The 18,737-nt window shown below is 47.9% G+C and overlaps 1 pseudogene; it reads left to right on the forward strand.

Annotated features, from left to right (window-relative positions):
* Positions 1-245: 245 nt before the first annotated feature.
* On the forward strand, positions 246-8,135 carry LOC124680558 (annotated as a pseudogene).
* The last annotated feature ends 10,602 nt before the right edge of the window (positions 8,136-18,737 follow it).

Genomic DNA, 18,737 nt, shown 5'->3' on the forward strand with positions numbered 1-18,737 from the left:
GAAACTGCAACTGCGAACCTCTGTCCGAGCTTCTGATTGATGCCACTTTTTTTTTTTTGTTATAAATGTCACTCGACTCAATTTGTCATGCATATCGGTGATCAAGCTACACAGCTGGTGCTGCTTTGTGGATTCGCAAATTTCACAGTGCTTCTCACTTATCCTCAGAACAAAACATAACCTGTTGCTCGACTAAATATATGTGCATGTTTGCCTCACAGGCTGCGGCGTATCGATCGGCGAACATGGTTCACAAGGAGCTGGCTGCAGATACAACTACTACAGGTGCAGGTATATATGGCTGTTTCTTTGTCTTCCGCTTAAACTACAATTTAGCAGCGTATATTTATGCTTTCAGTGGTAGCTAGTGCCTTAATTTTCTGACTAGCCATTGTTGGTTGATTGTTGCCATTCATAATTTTGTAAGCTGGTCTAATTGGTGCATGCTTCATGCAGGTGGTGGTGTGCTTAGAAATCAACAAGATTGGCACCGTTCAGGATTTGTTGGTAAACTCAGGAAGCATCTTCCGCGTACCTTTGGTTGTTTGAAAAAAGAGGTGAAGTATTCATACACAAAGTTTAGTGATATCAAGGGGATCGATGGAGCTAAAGCCGAGTTCGAGGACATAATCCAGTACTTGAGTGACCCCAAGCGTTTCACACGCCTCGGCTGCAGGCTTCCAAGAGGTGTTCTGCTAATCGGTGCACCTGGCACGGGGAAAACAATGTTGGCAAGGGCTCTAGCTGGGGAAGTCGGCGTCCCATTCTTCGCGTGCAGTGGCAGCGAATTCGAGGGGGGTACATTGGTGCTGGGGCAAAAAGAGTGCGAAAGCTCTTCACTGCAGCAAGGAAACGATCTCCCTGCATAATATTCATCGATGAAATTGATGTCATTGCTGGGAGCAGAAACACAAATGATCCAACAGGGCAAAGGCACACCCTGAACCAGCTACTCACTGAGCTAGATGGCTTCAAGCAGAACGATGGGATCATGGTGGTTGCAGCGACCAACTCCCTTGATTCACTAGATCAAGCCCTTGTTAGGTCTGGGCGTTTTGACCGTCATTTTAAGATTTCTTACCCAGATCTTGAGGGCCGACGACAGATCCTTGAGGCTCATATGTCAAAGGTTTGTAACTCCATCCAAAAATCCTGGGAGTTTTCATAGCCTCAGTTGATAAAACTTCAAGCTTTTCTCCATCAATTTTTTTATGCAGGTGTTGAGAGCCACTGATGTTGATTTGATGACTATTGCGAAGGGGACTCCTGATTTCTCAGGTGCAGACCTCGCAAACCTGGTGAACGAAGCTGCTTTTAAGGCTGCTATGGACGGAGCAGAAGCTGTTGTGATGGCCCACCTCGAGTATGCTACGGGCAAACTCATCATGGGAAGCGAGCAAAAATCGGCAGTGATGCCCGATAACTGCAAGAAGATGATCGCGTACCACGAGGGAGGGCATGCCATTGTCGCTATCCACACGGATGGTGCTGATCCTGTCCGCAATGCTACCATTGTTCCTGGGGGAGATTGTCTTGGCATGGTGACAGACCTGGTGAATGGAGAATATGAGTACAGATACACAATGAGGAAGATGCTAGCAGAATTGGATGTGTTCATGGGAGGCCGGGCGGCCGAGGAGCTTATATTTGGAGAGAGCGAGGTGAGCACTGCCGCCTTGTATGATCTAAAGAAGGCTACTAAGATCGCAACATACATGGTCGCAAGATATGGTATGAGCAAGGAGGTGGGCCTTGTTTCCTACGACAATGATGTCTCCAGCTGGGAATCGTCAGCCCTAGTTTATGGTGAGGTGAAAGTATTATTGGACAAGGCTTACACAAACGCGAAAACTATTCTCACGACACACAAGCGGGAGCTTCATGCTGTAGCCAGTGCCCTCCTGAAGGATGTAACTCTCACAGGAGACCAGATCATGACCCTATTGAAGGACGGAACTCCCACAGGAGGAGACGACCAGACCACTGAACAGCAGGATCAGGAAGCACCTTCTTCATCCTAATGACTGAGGTCCTATAACGTTTTTTCTTCTTCGGTTTCATTAGCTGCATACAAACAAATGCAAAGAATACTTACGATCTGGATTTGCCTTGGCTAAGTTTTTTCGTCTAGAATATTTCTGAGTTTTGTTTCTCAAATCTGATGTACTGCAAATTGCACATATTGTGAAATATCAGCAAAATCTCATGCTTCTGATCTCAAACATGTATGTGCCCCGTGATATTTCTATCGGAACTGAACGGAATCACAAGGATCTTTAAATGCAATTTCATAAAACCCTATCAACATACATTTTTCCAGGTGTAAAACCTGTTGTAAAGAGAGGAAACTATGTTGTTTCCAACAACATGATGCAAAACCTACCGGGAGGTGGCTGGCCAAGCGTATTGGAGCTCTAGCGAGTGGCGACTGAGATGATCGGGAAAGAATTTTGTACAATAAAACTACAACATTCTCTTAAAAATAACTTGTCTGTGTGTCAATTACGAATCACGACTCCGCTGCTGAAAAAACTCTACTGTACTGTCAATTTCTCCACCTTTGCGATGGCGAGTGTAACTGTGTAACCCATCATTACTTTGTTATTAAAGAGAAAAAATGCAAGAAACGAGCATGCCTAATAGCCTATGTTCACCGTGTTAACAGATAAGTCAATATTATCTCTGAAATTCGAATTTTTGACGGAAAAGACCACTTGCTTCACTGAATTGCCAAAAAAGACAACCTCCCAAAACAATTGGCAAAAGAGACCACCTCTGCCATGGCGGCAGGCCGGCCAGCCGACGCGTGGCACTTGCCGCCGGCGAGCGTGGCGGCAGGACCTGCCGCCGGCGAGCGTGGCGGCAAGACCTGCCGCCGGCGAGAATGGCGGCACGTTTGCCGATCTGGACTGCCGTCAGCTGATGCCGTCGGGTGGTGGGCCATGCCGCCCTTGTCCGTGGCGGCAGGCTGTAGCACGCCGCCGGCCTGAGCTCGACGCGGCCGGCATCATCTGGGGCGCGGGCGTCGTGCAGTTCTCATCGCCGGCCGAGACGGAGTACGCAGCATCTCCAGGATGTTCTCGGCGCCGTGGGCGGAGTACGCGAGCTGACCCAGCGCGTCGGGTCCAGGGTGGAGCGGTCGCCGACGTCGGCCAGGTCGCAGGCGACGTCGGCCTGCACGAACGGGGCGCCCTCGCCCGGTGCACTCAAGATCTTGCTGCTGCTTTCTGAGATTTTGCCCATAGTTCCATAGCTAGCTCAGGCTTTTCTCCACCCTGTTTCTCTTTCCTATCCGTTTCGCATACGATTTGTTTACATCCACTACCCCAGACAGGAATATTCCTGACGGCCGATTTCCGTCGGAAATAACTCGAATTCCGTCAGGAAAACGTATTCGTGACGGTCGCCGTCAGGAACCAGCCGTCGGTAATAAGGTGTCAGGAAAGATGCTCATTGCTGACGGTGACCGGCGGGAAAGAGTATTCCTGACGAATTTTCCTGACGTTGCACAGGAGCCACGGAAAGAAACATTCCCGTCGGTCTGAGCGTCAGGAAAGCCCGTCAGAGACCACGGCCGTCAGGAATTTGCAATAAACCCTGACGCTCTAGCTCTACGTCAGGAAGCATGTTCAGCCTTCAGGAAAGCACATTTTGGGTGCTCCAGCACAAACGTCAGGAATGTAAGCCATCCGTCAGGAATGTGCGTCAGCACCGTTGCTGCAGCATTTCCCAAATGGAGCCCAAAAATCAATTGGAAAACATAAAAATTGACATCGATATATAAATATATTTTGCCATTATCAAATCACCACACACATCAGATTCACAAATCACATCCGTCCCAAGTGCCAGTAATCCCAACGGCACACTTTGATGATCAGTAGTAGAGGACACCCAGGCAGACACATTTTCTGTAGATAATCTAGTAGTGCTGGTAACAGCAGGACTCTGATGATCAGTACTGGACACTGTCAAAACAGATCATCAGCCTGCCGCCACAGATGAGGGCGGCATGACCCATGACCCAACGGCGCCAGCTGACGGCAATTTAAGTCGGCAAACGTGCCGCCACCCTCGCCGGCGGCAGGTCCTGCAGCCACGCTCGCCGGCGGCAAGTGCCATGCGTCGGCTGGCCGGCCTGCCGCCATGGTAGAGGTGGTCTTTTTTGCCAATTGTTTTGGGATGTGGTCTTTTTTGTCAATTCAGTGGAGCAAGTGGTCTCTTCTGTCAAAAATTCCTGAAATTCCGTCGGCATTTGACTGTCCCGACTGACAAGGTATCAACTTGCCAATGCCTATGGATTATAGGCTAGGGTTTAGTTAGAAGTAGAGGGCAAGTAGATCTCGAAGGTTTCAGCCGAAAAGTACTCGACGATTATGAAAACTAGGGTTTGTGAACAATGATTCGATGATCTCTTCGTCCCTCGACTCCCCTTTATATAGGAGGCGGAGCCGAGGGTTTCGTTTTGTACAAGTTACGTAGTCCGGGACGGTTTCTAACTCATCCTGCCAGATTACAAACAACACTTCCTATTACGACTCTACTTTCCTTAATATATCTTGGGCTCCCGAATCTTCTTATTCTTCGGGTAGTGGGTCTTCATTAAACCCCGGGTACTATCTTTGGCAGGCTCATTTGGGATACCTATGTCAGTAGCCCCCGAGATTTTGCTTGAATCGTAGAGTCAGGGAAAATCTCCACTGTTTATTTTTATTCGAGAGCTTTAACTCTTTTATATTTCTCCATATAAAATTCTATATTGTACAGGGATAATGGTAATTGGGGCTAGTTCATCTGACGGATCAGGTACTAGTTAACTGCTCTAGTGGCAATCCGCAAAAACCTACTTCAAGATCACGTCCCCGGACATGATCTCGGGATACCGGTGCAAACTTCGACAGGTGCCGCTTAAGGTCTTACCATTCCGTCGAGTCCCGGTCAAATTTATCGAGTACCTAACGCGTCCGTTAGGATTTTTCTTCGTATCCGTTGATACGGATAAAAGTAGCAGAGCGCAGTCTTTGGCGATGCCACGCCCAGCAGAACGGATCCGGGGTCTTACCTTCGCAAATTTGCGGCATTCGTAAATTGATCGCAACTTTGGCGTTCTAAGAATATATTGTCGAGTGCTTTTCCGGCTGTTGGAATGGCACATTTTATTGAGTCAAATATGACTTATATTGCTCTCCCGATGGGAGTATATGTAGAGTTAATTATAACTCGAAATATACTTTCTTGCTTTTCTATCTTTTTTTTTATTTCATCGGGCACGCGAACAGCGTTCCCGATGGGAGTAGCCCCCGAGTCTACAGCCAAGAACTTGTGCTTGGTTGTAGGCTCAACATTTTAGTCCACCTTGTCGCTATATTGCCATTATTTCCCGATATGATCTTCTTTTCATCTCTCGGGTGCGCGAACAGCGCTCCCGATGGGAGTAGCCCCCGAGGCTACAGCCAAGAACTTGTGCTTGGTTGTAGGCTCCCGCAATTTCTATATTGCCATAATCGAAATTTTACTTTTATCGAAGTAGCCCCCGAGCATTTGGGCAAAAACTTGTATGTGACCAAAGGCTCCCGAAGTATTGAAATAACTTCTCCTGTCGCCAATCTTCTTTTTTATTTTTCGTGTCAGCACGCTTCCCTTAGTCAAATTCACTTCATCTCTATTAATAGTCGGGATTTTTCTGCCTTGTGGGTCCATTGTTTCCACCACGTTGACACGTCGTGCAAGTGGGGGACACACGTCCTCCGCTTTTCCTGGCGCACGTACGGTAACGCCTGTTCCATTCCATCTCAGTAAAAATACCTTTTTACCCTTTTATCTACAAGATCCTTTTTCACCACACGATTTCTTCATCCAACGGTGCATTGCTTCGCCCGATTCCTATATAAACCTTTCTTCAACCTCGGTTCACTTCTTCGCTTGCGCCGCACATCTGTTCCTCTTTGCAAAGATTTCCCCTGCGCCCAACTCTTTCTGATCTTCCGCACGCACGATCGTTGCTTCTCCAGTGCCGTTGATGCCACCGCGCACGCGACTCACTCGCCACAGTACTCCAGAATCCAAGATGGCCGCCGAAGATCTTGAGTGGGAGAGATCTAAAATCTCCAACCAAGACGTCAACATGCTCGAAGAGGCTTGGCCTCGATGAAGAAAGAGGACGCCATCCGCTTTCCCAGCGAAGAAAGCTACCCAAACCCTCCAATGGAGTACCGGGTTAGTTTCGTTGATCACCTCATCCGCGGCCTTTCTACCCCAATTCACGATTTCCTCCGCGGCCTTCTCTTTGTCTATGGGATTCAGCTGCACCGCCTGACCCCCAATTCCATCCTTCATATTTCTATTTTTATCACGCCGTGCGAATGCTTCCTTGGAATCCCTCCTAACCGGGCTCGTGGAAACGCATTTTCTCGCCTCCGCCGCAATGGCACCCACAACGCCACCTATAACATAGGCGGCGTTGTTATCTCGTGTCCGAACCGACGTTGATTACTTCGACGTCAAGTTTCCTGATTCTGTCCAAGGATGGCGCAAAAGGTGGCTCTACATACACGAAGAAAGTGCCAATTCTGTAGAGCATAACATAGTCCCTTTCGACGGAAGTGCCAAAATTCAACGCCGCCTCTCCTGGGATGCTGAAGCTTCCGAAGAAGAGAAAAAGGCGACAGAAGCACTTATGTCTCGTATTCATCAGCTTCAAAATACTCGAGGCAAAGAGCTTTCTGGTGTTCAAATTACTGCCTACTTTCTTCGGATTAGAGTGCAGCCTCTTCAGGCTCGCAAAAATCCCCTTTGGACGTATGCTGGTGAAAATGACGCCAATAGGCTCTCCAATGATCTTTCTTTGAAGGACTTGGAGAAACTGATTCGAAGAATTTCCTCGCTGAACAAGAGGGATCCTATTCCCTCCTCCTGTCGCGTGGAACCATACAGCTCCACCAATCCTCTCCCCGAGGTATTTTATCTTCTCGAATTTTTATCTTGCTCCGAACTTTCCCTGCATCCCATTGTATTGATATCTCTCTAATTTTTCTTTTGTCGCTATTTTCCTGCAGAACCATCCTACTATGGCTTCCCTTCCTCCTCTTCCTGAGGATGGAGAAGTCGAAGAAAGGGGCATTGTCACTGATGACAATCAAGAAGCTCCATCTTTTGTAAATGATCCCGTAGATTCTCGAAAATCTGCGGGATCTTCCGAAGATACTACGTCGGTCCAATCTCCTCCTCCCGCTGTTTCTCCAGAAAGGAAAAGGAAGAGGAGTAACGCCGAAGATTCCGGCACGTCCAAAGCTGAAGAAGTTGTTCCTTCTCATCCGAAGGTGGCTTATGATCCTTATATTGAATCCCTCGTCAGCTCGTAAGTCATTTTTTTTATTTCTCCGTATTTCTGTACTCGAAATGTTTATCTTGTCTCGCTTTTTATGCTGTCGATTTTTAATCAACAGTGATGACGAGGAAGAAGTACCAACTGTTGACGTGGCTCCTCGGACAATCACGTCACATACTGTACTTGCCTCAGACACGCTAGTTGAAGGAGAAGAAACCTCGCCTCCTCAACAAAACGTCGTCACCACTACTCCACCAACAAGCCCCCTTGCTCCTTCACCAAAAAGGACAAAGACTGGAACAAGTCTTGAACCTGCCCCTCAATTGGGCAGCTCTTCGGCCCTGCTCTTGGATGATGTAAGTTTGTCGATATCTATATTTCCTCTATTTTGCTTTTTTACGCATTCACTCTTTTTTCATGCCGATGTTTCTCTTGCTTTGTTCTTCTTTGACAGCCCATGATCAAAGACCTTATCCGCATCGGATCCCAATTCATTGGGTACCGTGAGTATGCCAGCAGAACTGAAGGTAACAACCTTTATATTTGCTGTTCTTTCTGACTTTTTGCTCCTGTTGTTTGTCGCAATTTTTGATCTTTCCTCCCCCTTTTTTTATCTCGACAGAGAAACTTGCAGAGGCCAATAAACGTGCCGACGCACTTGCTCAAAAACTGGAGCAAAGTGAGGCGGCTCGCAAGAAAACCGAACTTGTTGCTAGCGAAGCTAAAGCCGAGGCTAATGAAGCCAGAGCAAAAGCTGCTAGTGTCGAGGAACTGCAAAGAAGACTTAAGGATGCTGAATCTGCTTTAGACGAGCATAAAGCTGCACAGGCTGCTCGTGAGCAGGGGATCCTCAAGCGTCTGAAGTCACAAAGTCGACGTACTTTGAGTAATATTGTCGATCCCTTCTATTTTTTAGTGGACTTCCTGTTTCTTGTTTTTTGATTAATGTTTTGTTTCCTGTGGCAGCCCAAACAAACCAAGATTTTGATCTGGAGAATCCCGACAATGACCCTCTCCTTGACGCACTTTCTTATCTGGAGCTTCATGGGTCCAAAATTCGTGAAGGCGTGGCAAATGCTAGTGCAGGATTGTCGGCGCTGTTCCCCTACTTCTTCCCGAAGAAAGAGGAGCCTCCGACTTTCCTTGCCCTTGCCAAGAGTTTCAATTCATCAGAAAATCTTGGACTGAAGGTGCGTCAGGAAAACATGAAGATTGCTGTCGAAAACACTGTTGCACTGGTTGCTGACAGTCAACAGACTATTGATTGGACGAAAGTTGGAGACACCGATCAAATAGAGCAAACGAGATGGAGGTCGCTGATTAAGGCAGCCAAGCCCAACACGAAGAAAATCTTGGCATATCTCGGGATCAAGCCAGCTTCGACTCCTAGCTCATCGAGGCCGGAGGTCTAGTTGCATGCCTCCTTGTTTTTTCTTTTTCTGTTTCTTTTGCTCTTGTCGCCAAAGTAGTTATTTGGCGATACGTACTTCTTTAGCTCCACTGTAAGGGCTTTGTAATTATCCCGAAAGATTAATGAAAACTCTATCTTTGCTTGTTGATTGATATTGTCTTGTTTTATTAAATTTCAGTTGGTATTTGATAACTATACTCCATCTTCCGCTCCTTCCAATATTTCGCCTTCTTCTTCTCGGTCAAGGAGAGCTCTTGCTGATACTACCCCTGTCGAAGATTCCTTGCCGCAAGAATTGGATGAACTTCGGCAGCAACTTCAGTATGCAAAGAAGCAAACACTTGTGATGTTGGAAAAGTCTCGTAAGTCCTCTGAAGCCGAAAAAATTGCACTTCAGCAAGCTCGCGAGGCCGTGGCTGCTAGGGAAATTGCTGCTTCCGAGGCTGAAAAGGCGGCTACTCGAGAAAATTTCATGCTCGAGTTAATGAATGAAGCCAGTGCGGATATGTCGGGTATGCTTGTCCCATCCTTAATATCTTCCGTCTTCATGCTACATCTCTTAAAATTTTCTGCTCCTTTGTATTAATAGGTTCCTTTACTGATGTTGTTGCCGAAGAGGAGAGGGTGAATACTAGGACAAACCTCCTTGTTAACCTTTCCCTTGATCATGGTTCTCTGTTTTGGGCTACCCCAGAGAGGACCCGCCAGCTTGTCAGATTTCAGGATCGCGTCTCTCAAACTCGCGACTTCCTTGACTTCTGTACCAAGACCTTGTCTATGGTTTATAACTCCATGTTTCCTCGGAACGTTCAACCAAAGACTCTTACCGAGTTAATGGAAAAATTTAAGGATGCCCACAGGATCCATGACTTTTTCAAAGCTCAACTGGTAGCTGGCGCCAGATTTGCCCTTATCATGCTTCAGATCTGCCACTCAAAGCTTGACCTGACCCAAGTTGTTGCGAAAGTTCATGAGAAGGTACGGCGCCGAAGAGTTGGTGTCGATCGTATTAACACGAAGGTCTCGCCTATAGCTGAGGAAATGATTGAAGACCTTCTTCGGATGGATGCCGACTTTTTTGCAGATGGTCATTATGCTGATTTTCTTGGCGCTGCTCCCGAAGAAAACAGGATTACCCTTGATAATATATTGAATCATGACTAATTTTTTTCCTTTGGTAAATAATTCTTCCTTGTAAATCATGATTGTGATTATATTGTGAAGCGAACATCATATTTCTATATTTGTCTAGCCCCCGAGTGTTTTCGGTGACTATTCACTGTATTTGTATAATGCGAGGTTTTGAACCAAGGCATTTATTCAATATGTAATTTTGGCGAATATCAGCCTCCGAGCTTCTTTATTGAATACTATTTTGCATTTTGATTGACTCGCGAGGTAGTTTAATACCAAGGCAAGGCTTTTCTTTTTTCGAGGAACTATATTGAAATTCGTCGGGTTGGGGATTTTGAGCATGTCGATAAAGAAAAGTTATATTGACACTATCTTTATTATATTGCAGCACCGCGAGCCCGCCTCATTAAAAACCTTTCCCGGCCCCACTCGGTGCCCCGAAAAAGGAAAAGAGTGCGTCCGAAAACTCGCGGGCGTTTCAAGTACATTGAAGTTTTACAAGGACTATATTTTAGCTCTAGGCGTAGAACCGCCCGAGTTGCGCCACGTTCCAGGGGTTTTGCTCCTCCACCCCCGTCTTCTTGTCCTTTATCCTGTATGCTCCTCCTCCGATTACTTCCGTGACAATGTAAGGGCCAAGCCATGGTGACTCGAGTTTTTCATGACTTTTCTGCGTGAGCCGAAGAACTAGGTTTCCCACCTGAAAAGATCTTGGCCGCAAACGTCGACTGTGGTAATTCTTCAAGTCCTGTTGGTATTTGGTTACCCTTGATAATACTTCGTCTCGAGCTTCGTCGAGTGCGTCTACGTCGTCTTCCAACGCTATCCTGGATGTTTCTTCATTATACTCGTGACTCGGGGGAGTCGTGCTCTATTTCTATTGGTAGTACCGCCTCTCGCTCCATGGACCAGGAAAACGGGGTCTCCGTGTCGCCGTATTTGGTGTTGTTCGGATGCTCCACAACACACTTGGTAGTTCTTCCGGCCAGGTATGTCGAGCTTTTTCCAGTGGTCCTAACGAGCGTTTCTTGATGCCATTGCGGATGATGCCATTGGCTTTCTCGACTTGCCCATTGGTTTGAGGATGTGCAATCGACGCAAAGTGCAACTTGATACCCACTTCTTTGCAATAATCTTTGAATTCGTGGGATGTAAAGTTACCGCCATTGTCCGTGACGATGCTCGTGGGGCACTCCAAATCTGAAGACGAGGCCTTTTATGAATTTTACTGCGGATGCTCCGTCTGGCGAATTTATCGGCTTCGCTTCTATCCACTTTGTAAATTTGTCGACAGCTACTAGCATGTATTCCTTTCCTCCTGGCCACGATTTGTGTAACTTGCCCACCATATCGAGTCCCCATTGTGCGAAGGGCCACGACAATGGTATTGGTGTTAGTTCTGCTGCTGGAGAGTGAGGTTTTGCGGCAAACCTTTGACACGCATCGCAAGTCCTTACTATTTCTTTGGCGTCCTTGATTGCTGTCAACCAGTAGAATCCTGCCCGAAAAACCTTGGCTGCGATGGCTCGACTACTCGCGTGGTGGCCGCATATTCCTTCGTGTACATCCTTCAGAATTATTCTTCCTTCTTCGGGTGTGACACACCTTTGCAGAACGCCTGAAATACTTCGTTTGTACAATTCTCCTTTGATCACCATGAAAGCTTTAGAGCGTCGAATTACTCGCCTTGCCTCAACTGGATCATCGGGTATTTCTTTCCTGAGGATGTATGATATATATGCTTGCATCCAAGGAACCTGTACCATCATCACAAGCTCTTGTTCCTCTTCATCTTCCGTGGTTTCTGTGAGGGGTGTCGAAGTTTTCTCTTCTTTTGCTTTTTTCTGCACCTTTTTTGGCTTCGAAGATCTCTCCGCTATTTCTTCCCAAAATACTCCTGGCGGGATTGGTAGGCATTGCGACCCGATATTTGCGAGGACGTCAGCTTCATCGTTGCTCAATCTACTGATGTAATTTACCTCGCATCCATCAAATAGGTTCTCGAGTTCGTTATACACCTCCTTGTATGCCACCATGCTATCATTGACTGCGTCACATTGGTTCATAACTTGCTGAGCCACCAATTGTGAGTCGCCAAAGATTTTTAGTCGAGTTGCACCGCAAACTTTCGCCATCTTCATCCCGTGTATGAGGGCTTCATATTCTGCTTCATTGTTAGATGCGTTAGGGAACATCATCCGAAGGATGTACTTCAACTTGTCGCCTTCAGGTGATATAAGTACTACTCTCGCGCCGACTCCTTCTACTCTCTTGGACCCGTCGAAATTCATGGTCCGGGTTCTCGATAAGTCCGGGGGTCCCGTGTTTTGCAGCTCCATCCACTCGCGATGAAGTCCGGCGTAACTTGCGACTTGATTGCTTTTCTTTTTTCATACGTGATGTCCCGAGGGGAAAGTTCTATTCCCCAAAGGGAGACACGACCCGTAGCTTCTGGATTGTTTAGTATATTTGACAAGGGAGCTTCATTGACCACTATGATCGGGTGTGCCGAAAAATAGTGGCGCAATTTTCGTGTTGTTGTGAACACTCCGTATGCTAGCTTTTGGTACTGAGGGTACCTTTGTTTTGATGGCGATAAAACTTCGCTGACGAAGTATACTGGCCTCTGTACTCCGTGGAGTTTTCCTTCTTCTTCTCTTTCGACAACTAGCACCGTGCTCACCACTTGGGGCGTGGCTGCGATATATAGCAGGAGAGGTTCCTTTTCCTTCGGCGCCACCAAAACTGGTGGTGTCGAGATTTTGCGCTTCAAATCTTCGAAGGCTCTGTCGGCCTCTTCGTTCCACTGGAATTTGTCTCCTTGCTTTATCAGAGCATAGAATGGTAACGCTTTTCTCCCAGCCTGGCGACGAACCTGCTCAAAGCTGCGACTCGCCCAGTTAGTCGTTGTATTTCTTTCAACTTTGTTGGCTTTCTCATTGTTACGATAGCTTGTATTTTATCGGGATTTGCTTCAATCCCTCTTGCCGAGACTAGAAACCCCGGGAGTTCTCCTGCTGGGACGCCAAAGGAACACTTCGTCGGGTTCAACTTCGGGCAGAATTTGTTGAGGTTGTCAAAAGTTTCCTTGAGATCCTCGATCGGTGTTGTCCCCTTTTTTGATGTTATGACGACGTCGTCGATATATACTTGCACGTTTTTTCCAATCTGTGTCGCCAAACACTTCTGCATCATCCTCTGATATGTTGCTCCCGCGTTTTTTAGACCAAAGGGCATTGTTCTGTAACAAAACACGCCGTATGGTGTAATAAACGCTGTCTTTACTTCATCTTCTTCTTTCAATCTGATCTAGTTGTAACCAGAATATGCGTCCAGGAAGGAAAGACGTTCACATCCAGCCGTGGAGTCGATAATTTGATCGATCCTCGGGAGGGGAAAGTGACCTTTGGACAATGTTTATTGAGACACGTAAAGTCGACGCACATGCGAAGGACCTTAGTATTTTTCTTTGGCACCATCACAGGATTTGCTACCCATGTGGCTTCTGTGAATATCTCTTTGATAAAACCAGCTTCTTGTAGTCGATTGATTTCTGACAGCATAGCTTTGCGGTTTGGTTCCGAAAAACGCCGCAAAGGTTGTTTGATTGATCTCGCTAATGGATCCAAATTTAGGTGGTGCTCGGCAAGTTCCCTGGGTACTCCTGACATGTCAGCTGGACACCATGCGAAGATTTTCTAGTTCTCACGGAGGAACTCGACGAGCGCGCTTTCCTATGCGATATCCATGTTGTTTGCGATAGATGTCGTCTTTTTTGGTCCGTCGGGTGAATCCGCACCTCCTTTGAATTTTTCTCGGTATTGAAAGTTGATTCTTTATTTGGCCTTCCAACGTCCGGCAGTACGTCGTAATCAGTCATACTTTTTGACGCCAAATACTCAGCTTGCATCCCGAAAGTTTCTGATAACCGATGAAAATCCTTGTCGCACTTGTCGGCTAGGGCGAAGCTTCCTTTAACTGTGATTGGTCCCTTTGGTCCAGGCAATCTCCACAACAGGTATGTATAGTGTGGTACCGCCATAAACCTAGCATATGCTGGTCGTCCCAACAAAGCGTGGTATTGCGATGGAAAATCCACGACTTCAAATTCCAGCTTCTCGATTCTATAATTTTCTCGAGTTCCAAACTGAACGTCGAGATTTACCTTCCCCAATGGATAACTTGGTTTCTCCGGTGTGATGCCGTGGAACCTTGTGTCCGTTGGCTTCAAGTTTGCTAAGGATATGTTCATCTTCCTCAATGTATCTGCATACATAAGGTTTAAGCTGCTGCCACCATCTATGAACACTCGAGAAACATCAAATCCCGCAATAACCGCCGGCGAATAAGTGCCGACCGCCACGGTCGAGGAACTTGCTCGCGGATGATCCGCTATGGTGAAGCCGATATCTTGCCCCGACCAATTGAGGTACTCAACCGTTGGTGGAGGCATTTTCTCCGCCATGAACACCTGTCTCGAGATTACTTTTTGAGTTCTGTTGGACGGCCTTCCCTTCGAATCATCGACACCGCTCCGTTTGAGTTAGGATCGACATAAGGTGGTGGTGGAGGTGCTGCCGCTATTCCGAGCCGATGCCGATTGTCGTCCGTAATCGCGGGAGGTGGTGGCAGGTGAACCTCGCTCCCGGGCTCCCGAGGATTTCTCTCGTGCTGCTCGAGCATGAGCGTTCTCTCGCATATCCGAACATTGCTCGAAAATTTCGACAGTCTTTTCGCAGGTGCCCCGACTGTCTTTTCTCGTTATCGTCGAGGAAAAATGCATCCGGCATGGTCCGTTCATCATTTCTTCGGGGATACGAAAGGCCTTGGGAACCTAGGCCCGCTATTTTGCCTGTTGCGAGAGTCGTCCCCGTTATCGCCTCGCTGCTCACTCGCTTCTCCGATAATCATCTCTATTGTTTCCCCCTGTGTTTGCCCGAAAGCTCGCCGAAATTTGCCCCGGGGCGTCATAGTTCGGGTACCGCCGGGGAAATCGTCGCCTCGATTGGTAATTTCGACCACGGTCCTCTTCTCGGTGACCTCGTGCCGTTTGTTGTGGACAGCATCCTCTCCATCTGCCCATCTATTTGCTATCTCCATTAACGCGGATACTCGTCTTTGGATTGGTCCTTCCCAAGTCCTCGACAAAATCTCCACGCCTAATTCCTGCGACAAACGCATCTATTGCTCTCTCGTCAGATATATTTTCTGCCGAGTTTTTTATGATGTTCCACCTTTGGATGTACTTTCTCATTGACTAATCTGGTTTTTGTCGACATGCTCTCAACTCTTCTAACGATGCAGGTTTTTTGCACGTGGATCTGAAGTTTTTGACGAATACGTCCTCGAAACTTTCCCAGCTGTCGATAGATCCTGGAGGAAGCTTCTTGATCCAAGATCGTGCAGCTCCACTTAAGTGCACCTGAATACTTTGCATGGCTGTTGCCCTAGTCCCTCCAGTTAACTTCATCGTCTCGAGGTAATCAACTAGCCAATCCTCTGGATCTTGCAGGCCGTCGAATTTTTTGAAGTGATCAGGCAACTTAAATCCCGAAGGGACTCGAGTTTTTCGTACTCTCCTTGTGAAGCACGGCAAACCGCACATATCCTCGTCGTTTAGTTCTGGGGATTGTCGATGTTCCCTTCTGCCTTGCCGTGCTCTGTCTACCCTTGCTTGTGCTGCCGTATCTCTTGCTCCACTTGTTCCTTCAACATTTGCTGCTGCTGCTGCTGCCGTAGGTCGTGGACTATTTTGCCTTGCAGCTCCTTCTGGCGGTGTTGATACAAACGCCGTTCCCATGACTTCTTGTCCTGCTATCGCCATATTGTACAAAGCCTCCCTTGGATCTCCTGGAGGTGGCCTGGATGCAAGGATAAAGGCTTGTGTCGCCATATACCCAGCTTCTGGTGTTTTAGGGATAATATTCCCTCTTGTGTCTATGGACATAAAAGACATGTCGAGATTTTGAACCAGGTACTCTCTTTCTCCTTCAGGTATGTGTTGCAATCCGGACCTTGCTCGTTCCGAGCTTCTCTATGACTATCTCCCGAGGTTCTAGATTGTCGACTTAGATCTGCCCTTCTCCTGCTGGATGCGAAGCTGCCTCCTTTCTCCTGTTCAACTCAGCTCGTCTGTTTTTCCAATTCTGCGGCAGCTCGTGCGAGCCTATATTGATAAGCTTGCGGTTCTTGGACTGTAGCGAGTTGTCGTCATTGGCTCCGAACCATCTAAAGCTTTTGCAGCTCTATCCCAGTGCTGTTTGTGGAAGTTGAACTCGACGCGTGGTGTGGGCCCGACATATTTAGTGCCCATACCTCTCCTTAGATCCGAGGGATCGACATAGGGATTACCCAAATCGTCGAAAGCCTCCGATGTTTCCTCTTGATTTTCAATGGCATAAATCCGATGATATTTTGTACTCGGATCTATGTTGGGTTTGGTGACATCATTGTTGAGATTGATGAAGACCTTGCCCACTGTGATAGATTTGTCGATGAAGTCGTAACTGTCGACATCGCTTGAGTCATCGCTTATATATGAGTCCGCAGATGACTCGAACGATATGTCGCCGAAGATCTTGTCGAGTTTCTCTCTTGCTCTGGTGCTGACGTAACGTGTTTCCGAAATTTCTTCTTCTCCTGACTCGGTTGACGATGTATAGCTTGAAAAATCGGAATCGACCGCCGACGATCCCGATGAAATCGGAATTTCGACACGATACGATCCTTCCTTCTCGACGCGAAAGTGAAACCTTCCGAACGTCATCTCCATGGGCTCCGCCAGATACGCATATGCATCCAAACGGGAGGGTGGGTGAGGAACAAAATCGACAAGACCAGCAGCGATCTGTTTACCTCGATCCATTGTGTTGCTTGCGGTTGACGATGTCGAAGATCTTGAACGTGCCATCGAGATCAGATCCTTACGCCTCTAATTCCCACAGACGGCGCCAATTGACAAGGTATCAACTTGCCAATGCCTATGGATTATAGGCTAGGGTTTAGTTAGAAGTAGAGGGCAAGTAGATCTCGAAGGTTTTAGCCGAAAAGTACTCGACGATTATGAAAACTAGGGTTTGTGAACAATGATTCGATGATCTCTTCGTCCCTCGACTCCCCCTTTATATAGGAGGCGGAGCCGAGGGTTTCGTTTTGTACAAGTTACAGAGTCCGGGACGGTTTCTAACTCATCCCGCCAGATTACAAACAACACTTCCTATTACGACTCTACTTTCCTTAATATATCTTGGGCTCCCGAATCTTCTTATTCTTCGGGTAGTGGGTCTTCATTAAACCCCGGGTACTATCTTTGGCAGGCCCATTTGGGATACCTATGTCACCGACCAGAACCGTTTAGAACCCCCGGCCGGCCCGCGCCCAGGTTCCCGCTCTCGCTCGCATTGCATTGCATCCCCTCGGAGCCGAGCCGGTGGATAACGCCGGCGATGGGCGGCGGAGCACCGGTTTTGACCGCCCGCTGGGCGCTGGCGAGCCCCGTGCCCGTGCCGGAGACGACCGGCTCGGCTCAGCCCGGATCTGGGAGCCTGCTGGTCGGCGTTGATCCGGGGCAGAGGCAGCCCAGCCTCGGCCGCGGGCGCTGGCGTCACCGCGTGCCCGTCCTGCTCTGCTCCCTGCGGCGGCGCTGCCGCCGGCAACGTAGCACTGCCGTCGCAGGTGAATCTTCTTCATGATCTGGAAGTCAGTTCGTCCACTGAAGTTCTTTCGGGCGTGCGGCATTCTCTGAACTGGATTCTTCTTTTTCGTATCCAATCTTTGCTATGTTGTAAGAGCATCCCCACTCGTTGGCGCTCCCCACGCCCAAATCCGGCGAAATTTTCGTCCGGATTGGAGGAAGATTTGGCGTGGGGAGGAGTAGTTTCCCAGTCGTGTGCTCCCCAAGCGGCGTTTCTCGGGGAAAAAGAGGATGGCTCGGGGAATCCGGACGAAATAGGAGACACGTGGGCGTGGGCGGTTGGTTTAGCTTCATCCGGAGTCCCCGGGAGACCCCCGGGAAACCGAGGATGGCATGGGGAGTCCGGACGAAAATAGGCTCAAATCCGGACCAAAACGAGAACCCGGGGGCCTAACTGGGCCGTTTTTCGCCATAAAAAAAGTGGTCGTGGGGGGCTTTGTGGGGAGACGAGTGGAGATGCTCTAATCGATTACTTCAAGCGTTGCCGTATGTGGTAGAGCCGGACTAAGAGATACCCCGTCGCGTGTGATTGCGATGGACTGCAGTTAAATATCACGCGTCCCTCCGTCTATTTCTACAGAAAAGACAGACAAAAAAAGTTCGCCGAGCAAACGAAACTAGATTTCGAGCGATTCACTTGGGCGCTAGATAAATAAATATCCAGCAACACGTCCTGTCCGCCCACAATGGCCTGCCGGCTCGCTCTCCCCAGGGTATTTTTTTTCTTCTTTCCTTGTGTTTCTTTCCCAATCCAAAGGAACACAAGGTTTTTTTTTTTGGCTTCTAGACCTGAATGATGCTGAAACACCTCAACATTGCAAGGCATTATCTTTATTATGCGTTTTCAGGTTGATGCCACCTGAATTTACGGGTTGACAATTTCGAACCTACCGCCGTTGAATACACAGCCATAGTTGTCACCGGTGTGTTTAACCTTTACGTGTGTTTCTGTCTGTCACAGGCCGCAAGGCATATTGCAAAGTGTGGATCGTCTTTCATGGTACCTGCTGCAAAATCTACTAGCGCAGGTATACACGCTGCTGCCCTCTCTACCCTGTTTTCCATTATATAGACATCATATCCTGCGCCTTGCTGGCTGAGTCTTGCCATGGCAGGAACTGATTAAGTTTCTTTTTGAACTCGGATGCCTAATGTGCAGGCAGCGCGGCGAG

Source organism: Lolium rigidum, unplaced genomic scaffold (genome assembly GCF_022539505.1).
Source record: "Lolium rigidum isolate FL_2022 unplaced genomic scaffold, APGP_CSIRO_Lrig_0.1 contig_20234_1, whole genome shotgun sequence".
NCBI lineage: Eukaryota > Viridiplantae > Streptophyta > Magnoliopsida > Poales > Poaceae > Lolium > Lolium rigidum.